Genomic DNA, 12,167 nt, shown 5'->3' with positions numbered 1-12,167 from the left:
TTGAGCATCGCAGTTGCGGCCACTTCCGGGTTCCACTGCAAAATACTCAATGCATTTTTCCCATTGACATTTCCGAAAATATTGATATCAATTATTTTAAGCCTAGAATCAAGCCATCCAGGGTCCTGGTGAATCATGACCATAAAACGTTTGATTCTGTGAAAAAACTTTTTTGAAAACGGCAAAACAAAGGGTATTTATTAAATATAGTATATCATATAATTAAATATAAAATAAAATAAATCACAGAAAAAAATGTTTTATGGTCATGATTCACCAGGACCCTGGATGGCTCGATTAGGCTTAAATTAATTGATATCAATATTTTTGGAAATGTCAATGGGAAAAATGCATTGAGTATTTTGAAGTGGAACCAGGAAGTGGGCGGGAACTGCGATGCTCTATTGTCAACCAGAATTCTAAGACAGTAGTTTCTCCTGGATGCAATACATTTAATCCTGGACCCCTGGAATCCTCTATATAGATTATTATAGAGTATACTACAAAGTATTTTAGAATTTAGGAATGAAATTGTTGCTGATATTTCAAAAGTTCCTGTAATCAATGATTCTGTATTTTCAAGTAAAACATATGTGTTCTTTATCAAGACTTTACTGCCTTCTTTTCTATTCAAATAAAAAAAAAAAAAAAATCAACTCAATGTACAGCTTAGTTGTAAATTTAACTTAAATTGTTATTATTAGGGTTATGTGGGGGCGGCCATAGCTGAGTGGTTAGTTAGCCCGCCTAGGGAGCCAGAGGCCCTGGTTGCCCCAGGTTCGATTCCAGGCCAGGCCAGCATATGTATCAATGAAATGAAATTTGTCCCTGAGCAAAACTCTTAACCCCTAATTGCTCACAGGTTCTCATTGGAAACAAGACCGCAAGGACTTTCATGAACGACCTGTTAAAAGGAATTATCCTTATTATTATTATTTTGTTATTATGATTATTTGTTAACTTTGTGATAAAGAGACATTATTAGACATGCTTTGGAATGTGAGCTTCTCCACAGTGAGTAACTAATTTTAAGGTGCATATAGTCAGGGCCGCACGAAGGGTAGTAAGAGCGGTGCGGCCGCACAGGGGCCCGCACTTGGGGGGGGGGGCCGGCGAAAAGAAGAGGAAAAAACATGTTTTCAAATGTATTATTATTAATATAATATAACAAGATTTCTGGGGGATCCTTGACTCAAGGAAGCTTCCTTGCCTTGACTTAGTGCGTCAAGCCGTAAAAAGTAAACAACGCGGACGTGGGACATAATAGAAAATAAAGAGGAAAATTACATTTCTTGGTGTGATACTAGAACACAACATCAGCTGGAAACCCCATATTTCATAGATACACACGGGGACTACAAATTTCACGCCCACTTTTGAGACAGCGCCGCTACTCCCGGTCCGTTAGAACGATGAACTGCAGCTGCCAATGCATTCCCTATGAGAGGATATGAGAATTAGCCTACTTTTGAAATATTCCTACATTAACTGGAGACGATATTGATTTAAATAAAAATATGTTTCCAAATGTATGGAGTGTCTTTGTCAACATATCTTCTTGTTTTCTTAATAGTTGATGTGTGTTTCACATTTAATTTGCCACTTTAACGAGTTACCCATAATGCTAACACAGCAGAGGGTAGACAGCAGACGGGCATTTCAGTGACATCACTGTCTTTATGAGCGCCGAGCGCCGACCAGTGGCGTTCCCACTGTAGAGGCAGGAGAGGCGGTCGCCTGCCCAACTAAGATCTCGCCTCCCTTAAAAAAAAAAAAAAAAAAACGAAAATGTGTCATTGCGTGCTTAATGTCCTCAAAGTCACGCATCCAACAAGCTTTGAACTGAGCAGATTGGACCTCCTGTTCCAGAGATAATGACCCAAACATATTGAAAACGGCCACTTTCGCCAGTTTTCTGGGTATTGAAAACCTCAAGGGATGCGTCCGTGACGTATATACCATGCGACCACTTAAACTCTGGATCTCCGATGCTAGCGGTTTTGACATACTGATGGAGTATATTATAGTATATTGTGGGTAGTATATCGAGATGAAAGATATGGGACATTAAAAAGGACAAATTAAACAAATGGGACAGATTATTAGAACACAAAAAAAATCGCTACAGCCTCAGTAGTTAACCAGTGAAATGACGGTATTTTACAATGCCTCTCATAGAGATTGCATTGAGAGCTCAAAGATTGTTAATATAGAAAGATACACATTCTCCATTGGAGCCACTAGAGGCGAAGTAGTACACAAATCCTACAAATGGTCTCCTAAGTAGGCGTGGTTGTCTTCTCCCCCGACCATCCCACCACCCTCCCCCTCCCCTCTCCCTGGCTGACAACGTCATGTGGATGTGTATTTGTGTATTTTCTTCATTAAAGAAAATAAATGCTTTACATGTTTGAAAGTGCACTGTTATTGGCAAAGATGACTTTAAAGAAACCCAAAAAAATCCCACCACAAACTCACACGTATTATTCAGTCTTATCTTCTGCTAGATATGCTCCTAATTCTGCTCAACATTGTAACAGGTCCTTTTATTTATAAGGTATAGATTTGACCACTATAGACTATAATGTGTTTAGCATGAATGTTTAGCAAAATGTCATGATTCCCAAATCATACCCATCAACCAAGACAGTTAATAATGGAAAATGATATTATTGAGCATTGGAACACACATTTTATTTATTTAATTTTTGAAATGTCCATAATGATTTCACGTAGGCCTACCACATTCACATATAGAATCTCAGTTTATTAGTTTTTAGAACATCTTATGGGGACAGAGCATAGAGTTCAAATCTAATATAATAATGCAATATAATATAAGGGACAGACAGAGCCCTCTATGTCTCGTCCGTCAGACTGCAGATGGATTCTTCAGATATCTTCCCAGATCTCGCGAGAGTGTGTTGCTAGGATAGAGAAAGGTGGATAACAAAGTAGATTTTCTCCTAATTTGTGTCACTAAAAAAAAAAAGCCATTTTAGTATGAAAATCGTGCATATTTTGTGTCTTGTGATGATCGGGTCCAATATTTAGTTCAGTGACCATGGAGCTAAAGAATGGTTCAGAAGCTGTGTTCACGTTGACTCTTCCATTGGAATCAAATAGACTCCAACTTGCTTCCTGTCTCCTAAAAAGGTGTCCACCTACGTCACGCAGAAAATAGGAGAAACAGGAAGTAAACCGGAGAATGCGCCTCTTGCTATTTTCCTCTTGGGAGAGCTGCAGTTCATCGTTCTAACGGACCCCGAGTGTCAAAAGTGGGCGTGGATTTGTAGGCTTTCCGCTTCCGGCCGTGTGTATCTATATATAAGAGCTAAGCTGGCAAGAAGCGTTTCTATACTGGGAAAAAACAAGATTCATTCTCAATCAAAGGACATGATTTATGACACATCATGGCTATGTTTTGTAATAATAATCAAAGTAACTAGTAACTAAAGTTTTCAAATAACTGTAGTGGAGTAAAAGTACAATATTTTCCTCTGAGATGTAGTGGAGTAGAAGTAAAAGAACAGACAATTGGAAATACTTAAGTAAAGTAAGAATAACTCAAAATTGTACTTAAGTACAGTACTTGAGTAAATGTACTTAGGTATTTTGCACCACTGTAACTATGGTTACCTAGCCAACGAACCTGTATGATGTGAAAGCCTTTTCTACGGAGGGGAGCTTAACCTAAAGCAGCTTCTTATACACACCACTAGGGGGAGTCAGTGTATCACAATCTGTGGGTTCAATTTATGGAATGGTCTGGATTAGGAACTCAAACAAAGCATTAATATTGTACAGTTTAAGAGGATGTTTAAAAAGGTGTTAGCTGTTATAGAGTGGTTGATAGGTCCATGCTTCATCTCTCTCTCAGCTAAGTGGTCCTTAGGCTGGAAGACGTTGAAGGTGTGTGTGTGTGTGTGTGTGTGTGTGTGTGTGTGTGTGTGTGTGTGTGTGTGTGTGTGTGTGTGTGTGTGTGTGTGTGTGTGTGTGTGTGTGTGTGTGTGTGTGTGTGTGGGGAAACAAACACTTACCAGGAGGGGGAAACATCAGCTCCCCAACATGTCCCCCGAGATACAATCACGACAAAACAACAAACAAACATGGGTCACAACTGCTACAGCTCTGTCGCTCACTGGGTCTGTACATCGTTAACGGTAGACTCCGAGGGGACTCCTTCGGTAGATATACATACAGCTCATCCCTGGGAAACAGCACGGTAGATTACTTTATCACGGACATAAACCTGGCATCGCTCAGAGCTTTCACAGTCAGCCCGCAAACACCCCTGTCAGACCACAACAGAACCACAGCCTATCTAAACAGATCAACACACAGACACAAAGAACAAACGCCAAACAAACTACATACTATAAGAAAACGTTACAAATGGAATGAACACAGCGCAGAAGCTTTCCAAAATGCTATTAGGCAAAAACAAGTCCAATCACAACTGGATCAGTTCCTAGAAAAAACCTTTGAAGAAAACAGTGAAAGTGTAAACAGGGCAGTAGAAGGCCTCAATCATATATTTGAACTAACAGCCTCACTAGCAAACCTAAAAGTATCAAACAGGAAAGCCAGAAAAATTGTTGAGAATGACAAATGGTACGATAATGACGGCAATAATCTCAGGAAAAAATGAAGGAAACTATCAAACCAAAAACACAGAGACCCAGACAACCACAGCACACGTCTCCAATATGGGGAAACACTGAAACAATACAAGAAAACAGTAAGAGAAAAAAGAGATCAACATGTTACAAACCAACTGCAAGATATCGAGGATTCCATACAGACAAACAGCTTCTGGGAAAACTGGAACAGACTTAATAAGTTAAAACAGGACGAACTACCCATCCAAAATGGAGATATATGGGTGAACCATTTTTCTAGCCTCTTTGGCCCAATCGAGAAGAACAAAGAGCAAAAACAAATAAAAGATAAACTACAAAACCTAGAGTCAGCCGTAAAAGACTACCAGAATCCACTAGATTCCCAAATCAACCTAAAAGAACTACAAGACAAAATAAAAACACTTAAAACCAAGAAGGCCTGTGGGGCAGACGGTATTCTAAATGAAATGATAAAATTCGCCGACCTCAAATTCCAAATAGCCATACTAAAACTCCTAAATATCGTGCTCAGCTCTGGGATCTTCCCCAGCACATGGAATCAAGGGCTGATAACGCCACTCCACAAAAGTGGAGACAAATATGACCCAAAAGCAAATTATTCTCCTGCTTTGTCGACTTCAAAAAAGCATTCGATTCAATTTGGCATGAGGGTCTGATGTACAAACTGTTGGAGAGTGGCATTGGGGGGAAAACCTATGACATCATAAAATCAATGTACACTAACAACAAATGTGCAGTTAAAATAGGTGAAAAGCACACAGACTTTTCCCCCCAAAGCCGAGGAGTTAGACAGGGATGCAGCCTGAGTCCAACACTCTTCAACATATATATCAACGAATTAGCAAAAACGTTAGAACAGTCCACAGCTCCAGGCATCCCCTTGGCAAACACAGAAATCAAATGCTTACTTTTTGCAGATGACCTGCTGCTGCTGTCTCCAACAAAGGAAGGACTACAGCAGCAACTTGATCTCCTACACAAATTCTCCCATACATGGGCCCTGACAGTGAACCTAACTAAGACTAAAATCATGATATTTCAAAAAAGATCCAGCCGCCAAAACCATAATTTTTTCCTAAATACAATCCCACTAGAACAAACAAAAAACTATACCTACCTTGGCCTAAACATCAGCAGCACAGGGAACTACAACCAAGCTGTAAAGGACCTGAGAGACAAGGCAAGAAGGGCATTCTATGCTATCAAAAGAAACATCAAAATAGACATCCCAATTAAAACCTGGCTTAAAATACTGGACTCTGTGATAGAACCAATTTCCCTCTATGGTTTGAGATCTGGGGACCATTAGCAAACCATGACATTGAAAAATGGGATAAACACCAAACCGAGACCCTACACACAGAATTCTGCAAATCCATTCTCCGTACCCAGCGAAAAACACCAAATAATGCATGCAGGGTAGAATTAGGACGATACCCACTAATTATCAAAATAAAAAAGAGAGCACTTAAGTTCTACAACCACCTAAAAGAAAGCGACCTAGATGCACTCCATAACAAGGCACTCACACACAGCGAAACCCTAGAGAGATGCCCCCTCAGCCAGCTGGCCCTGGAACTCCGGGCACAAACACAAACAGAGCCACGAGATAGAAAACCCATTGGACTAAACCAAATGATAAAACAGCAAAAGGAAAACTACCTGACACACTGGAAAGAAGCAACACAAAAGCAGAGTAAACTAGAATGCTATCTGGCCCTAAACAGAGAATACGCAGTGGCAGAATACCTGAGCACCGTGACTGACCCAAAACAAAGAAAAATCTTAACTAGGTACAGACTCAGTGAGCACAGTCTTGCGATCGAGAAAGGTCGTCACAGGCAGACCTGTATCCCGAGAGAAGACAGACTATGCACCCACTGCACACAAAATGAAGTGGAAACCGAGCTACACTTCCTAACCGTCTGTCCATTGTACCAAGACATCAGAGACACATACTTCCCACAGATTACAACCACACACGGAGATTTTGAAAACATGACCAATGACAAAAAACTCCCATATCTGTTGGGCGCACAACAATGTGCAAACACAGCAGCAAGATTCGTGAGTTGCTGTGATAGGAAAAGGATATCAAACGGAACACAACCACCCTAAAGACTAATCATTGTGTATATTCCGGCACTATACCTGCACCCAGTGATCTTGGTACATAGAAATTGATCTATTGAAGATTCTGACTTTCAAATGTACATATTTTTTGTTTTGATTGTATTGCTGTATTGTTGTATTGTGCTTTCTGCTTTGGCAATGTAAACGTATGTTTTCTCATGCCAATAAAGCCCTTTGAATTGAATTGAATTGAATTGTGTGTGTGTGTGTGTGTGTGTGTGTGTGTGTGTGTGTGTGTGTGTGTGTGTGTGTGTGTGTGTGTGTGTGTGTGTGTGTGTGTGTGTGTGTGTGTGTGTGTGTGTGTGTGTGTGCGCGCGCGCGTGACCATATAGGCCTCATTGTATCATGAAGGCAAACATCCATTCGCTCCCAACATCCAGAAACACTTTCTCTTCCAGCCCATAGGGGGAGCCACTGCCACACATGTTAAAAAGTATGTGTGTCTAACTGTTGTTTCCCTGACACAGATTCCTCAGCTCCAACCCACACCTTACACAGCTCGGCCCACCCGGCCTGGCGGGGAGGAGGGGCCCCCTTTTAGTTGAAGTCGTAGACTCACATACACCAGTGGTTATGAAAGTAGGGTCCGGGGACCCCCAGGAGTCCTTAGGGGTTGTTTCTGGGGGTCCTCAGCAAAAGTTGTTGACCTAGCATTACAATCATTTTAACCACTTTATCCATTTATAATATTTTTAAAAATGTTGGCTATTCAAAACATTGCAGATCTACAAGATCTACGAGCTCACACTTGGTGCCGAGCTGCGAGCTTGTACCTGCCTGTATCTGCTATTTTGGAACATTTTTGAAAAATATCGAAAATATATACTTTTATTTGTATAAATCCCTTCTTCTGGGGGTCTCCCTGGCACAAACACTTTTCAGATGGGGGGGGGGGGGGTCCGTGGCCAAGTACATGGGGGCCCTTGACTTGAAAAAGTTTTTTTTTAAATAAAAAATGTAGTAATTTTTTTTTTTGTCCTTTTTTCTCCCCAATTTAGTCGTTATGCCAATGAATTCCTCTCCTCACACATCTCTGTGTCGTCACTGCTGTCGAATCCTACTGACTCACCTGCCAGTGAGGAGCCCCCACCAGGAGGACGTAGAGCCTTCGTCCTACTCCGCCCTCCCCAGCCCATAGGAGTACATACTATGACATTTATCACCCTCCTCCTCCTCCTCCTCCTCCTCCTCCCCGCCTGGCTTACCTCCCCTGAACACAGGTCAGTTGTGTTCACACAGACCCCCGTCAAAGCCGGATGCACCACGGTGGATTCAGACCCACAACCTCCGTGGTGGTGGGCAGGGACTTAACCACTGCGCCGCCGCCACCAGAGCGCCCGACTTGAAAAAGTTTGAGAACCAACTGACACATAATACATTTTGGTTTGAGCTTTTACACAATGCCATTTTAAATGGCATTGCATTGGACTTAATAACTGTTTGTTTGTTTTGCTATAATATATAAAGTATAATATATACAAAAGCTCCAAATAGAGAGAGAGACAGCCTTATGTTCCACTAGCCAAACTCTCTGCTATAAAAAGCATTCTGCTGAATGCAGCACATTCTGTGTGTATCTGTATGAGAGCCTGGATGACAATACACTGAGCTTATAGCCTCACCAACCACCATACTGACACCTCTGTGTGTGTGTGTGTGTGTGTGTGTGTGTGTGTGTGTGTGTGTGTGTGTGTGTGTGTGTGTGTGTGTGTGTGTGTGTGCGTGCGTGCGTGCGTGCGTGCGTGCGTGCGTGCGTGCGTGCGTGCGTGCGTGCGTGCGTGCGTGCGTGCGTGCGTGCGTGCGTGCGTGCGTGCGTGCGTGATAGTCATGATGAGTCATGAGTGGGAGAGCATGTAAGGAGAGAGAGAGAGAGAGAGAGAGAGAGAGAGAGAGAGAGAGAGAGAGAGAGAGAGAGAGAGAGAGAGAGAGAGAGAGAGAGAGAGAGAAAGGTTCTCTACTGAACTGCTTTTCTGAGCTTATAGAATATAGAGTAGGGGTGGGACAATATATCGATATCGCGATACTTCCTCCCGCGATAATTCATCGATATACTGCTGAAAAATATCGATATTAATATATATATATTTTTTAATACGTTTATTTTCCGACTCTGTATTTGTGTGATTATGATTTTGAACTGTTTGGTGCTATTTTATGTGTTTATGAATTGAATACAAGGACTATCGTGATATATCGTTGGTGAAATTTCATGCAATATATCGTGATATCGCAATATATCGAATATCGTGATATTATTTTTATCGAGGGCCTAATATCGCCACAGATATCGTATCTTGAGATACCCATATCGTCCCAACCCTAATATAGAGTATTATGTTTTCACTATGATTAGATGATGTTTTTATTTTATTTTATAAAAAATAATATAGACCCTAGAAACAAAAGGTAGGCCTATCTCTACAATCAATCAATCAATCAATCAATCAACTTTATTTAGCAGACACATGGTCCAATAAGAACAAGACACATAAAAACATATAAAAGTACAAAAATATTAGACAGTACAGTCGTAAAACATCAGCTATAAATAAGGCAATCGTACCAGTGTTCCCAGAAAGGAGACTGATAACGAGTATCACTGTGGCAGGGATTGACCAATAATCCAATAATAGAGTTCTGAGACTCATTCAACCGACACATAAATTTATACATTAGATTTCTCCGAAGAGCTTGAAAAGTGCTAATACCCAGGTTGCAGAACAGCTCACTAGCACTGCTCCACCTAGGTTTTCTCATCAGTAGCCGCAAGCAGTCATTATAGGCAACCTGTAGTTTATACAAGCTAGCCTGCTTAAACTTAACCCATAGAGGGGCAGTATATAAGGGAGTACAATAAGCTCTAAAGAGGTTAGCCTTTACCTCAACAGAACAGGAATTAAATTTCCTCCCCAGCATATTAGCTTGAGCATAAAGTGTTCGAGGCTGCCTATACAGATCATCATCATCCGTCAACTGGTCTGTTATGACATGTCCCAAATACTTAGCTTTGCTACACACAGGTAGCACTTGCCCAGCAAGGTAGAAGGATGGAAAGGAAAGGTTTTTGTCTTCCCTTGTCCTGCATGCCATGACCACACTTTTTTTTGCATTGTATTTGACATCAAACGTTACACCATACTCTGTACAAATGTTTAGCAGCTGTTGAAACCCAGCACTGCTGGGAGAAAGTATAACCAGATCATCCGCATACAACAGGTGGTTAATTAGGGTGTCCCCAATCTTGCAACCTGTATTACAGTGATTTAACTGGACAGAGAGATCGTTCATATATAAATTGAACAGGGCTGGTGAGAGTAAACTCCCTTGCCGGACCCCATTACTGACAGAAAAGGGAGCCGACACCCCACTACCCCATCTGACCTGCATGCTCTGGTTAGCATACCAGTATGCCAAGATGCGTGTAATGCTATCAGGCACTCCCCTTTCTTTTAGCTTTAAAAACAGTTTCTGATGGTTGACCCGGTCAAAAGCACGTGACGCATCAACCAGACCAACTAAGACAGAGGAATTCTGGCTTCTGTATTTTTTAATGACTTCTTTCAGTGCATATATACAAAGATCAGTACCATGCTTTGCCTTAAACCCATACTGATTGTCTGTAGTATTAAAAAAAGAAGAAAGTCGATCTAATAGGACTCTTTCCAGGACCTTGGACATTACACTAGCGAGAGCTATAGGTCTGTAATTGTCCAAGCTCCCCACCTTGCCCGCTTTGTCTTTAATCACGGGCACCAGGGTGACAGACAACATGGAATTTGGCAGTACCCCATGAGTCATAAGTCCAGTAAGGCAGATAGCCAGAAGGACCGCAACCTTAGGACTGGCATGTTTAAGGTGCTCAGCAGTGATATTGTCAGAGCCACTAGCTTTATTATCTTTTAACTGTTCTATAGCTTTGCGAACCTCATTAGCTGAGAAACCAATGGCAGAACTACTAATAATGTTGTCCAATTCATATGGGTCACTTTTGACACAATTAAATGCCTGGTAGTAGTGTTCCCTCCAGAGCTCTACTATATTATTCTCCCCAGAGACACCCTCCATGTTGCAAGGTAAGATAGCATTATTTCTGTTTAGAGCTCTCACCTCCTTCCAGAACCCATTTACATTATGGCCAAGTAACTTGTCAGCCATAGAATCTGCTCTCATTTTATCCTCGTGCCTACCGATATGGCGCACAGCTGATTTAAAAAGAGTATTAGTATTCTTTTTATGGTCCAGGACTGGTCCCTGTCTGGGGCGACCAGCCAGGACCCACGCCTTATGGGCCTGCTTAGCTTCTGCGTGATGGGCTGCCACATACTTGTTCCACCCCGGCTTTACTTTTTTGATACTATTCTTTTGCAGAAAAAGAGGTCTGCTGGCCTCATACATAGCCCCCACTATACAGTCATAGAGAGCACAGAGGTCCTTGCTATGATTATTTATTTTACAGTTTACATCGGCACATAAAATTGCATCATAGGGCAACAATACATCACTGAACAGATCATTAGTTCTCCCAAAATAAGTCAGTACATCATTTTTTGAGAGTTTGGACCAATCTAGTTTTGTTTTAACGGCACTATTAACCTCTTTGGTCATTTCAGGAAGTCTGTCCACATCAAGCACTACCACTACAGGGACATGGTCTGACATGGATACCTCATAGACAATCTCCATAGATTCTACAATAGCATGAGCATCAGCAGTACTGATACAGTGGTCGAGCCAAGAAGTTGTGTGCCATGCTTCACTTATATAGGTGTAACTTTCTGCAGGCAACAACACCTGACTGGATATTATGAGGTTATTATCCTCACAGAAATTAATCATATGATTAGCAAACATTGAGTGCTTATCAGAGAGGTCGGCATTCATATCACCCATGACATAGACACAGGTAGTTTGATTGTCTAAAATAAAAGAATTAATAAAAGCTAATCTGTTCAGGTATTCATCCTCATTCTGTTGACTTTCAAATGGTGTATAAACATTAAGTATAGTGACCACTTTGTTGTTTACTCTACACTCCACAGCTATACACCAATCTGTGTCAAGTCTAATGACCTTAATCATAGAGTCAAGCTTTTTGTGCCATAGAATGGCCACCCCTCCAGGGATCCTTCCCCTCACTATACCCAAGGTGAGGTAAATACAGTTTATAAACTAGAAGAAGTGCTCCTCGGAGCACAGGTCTCCGCCAGGTCAGGTAGGTTATTGTGGGCCAGAAATGTTCGGAATCGGCCTATCAGGATGGAATATGAAAAATCTGAAGGAACCGTCTTGATCACATGACTATAGAGATAATATGTACCGATTTGCATGATGTTGGGACAACATTTGTAGGAGTAATATAAAAATAAAAAGTTTCGGCCTCCTGGTGGCGCT

This window comes from Gymnoscopelus braueri (assembly GCF_963280865.1).
Source record: "Gymnoscopelus braueri genome assembly, chromosome: 21".
In the NCBI taxonomy this organism is placed as follows: domain Eukaryota; kingdom Metazoa; phylum Chordata; class Actinopteri; order Myctophiformes; family Myctophidae; genus Gymnoscopelus; species Gymnoscopelus braueri.
The sequence above is the reverse complement of the archived record's forward strand: the minus strand, read 5'-3'. Positions refer to the sequence as shown.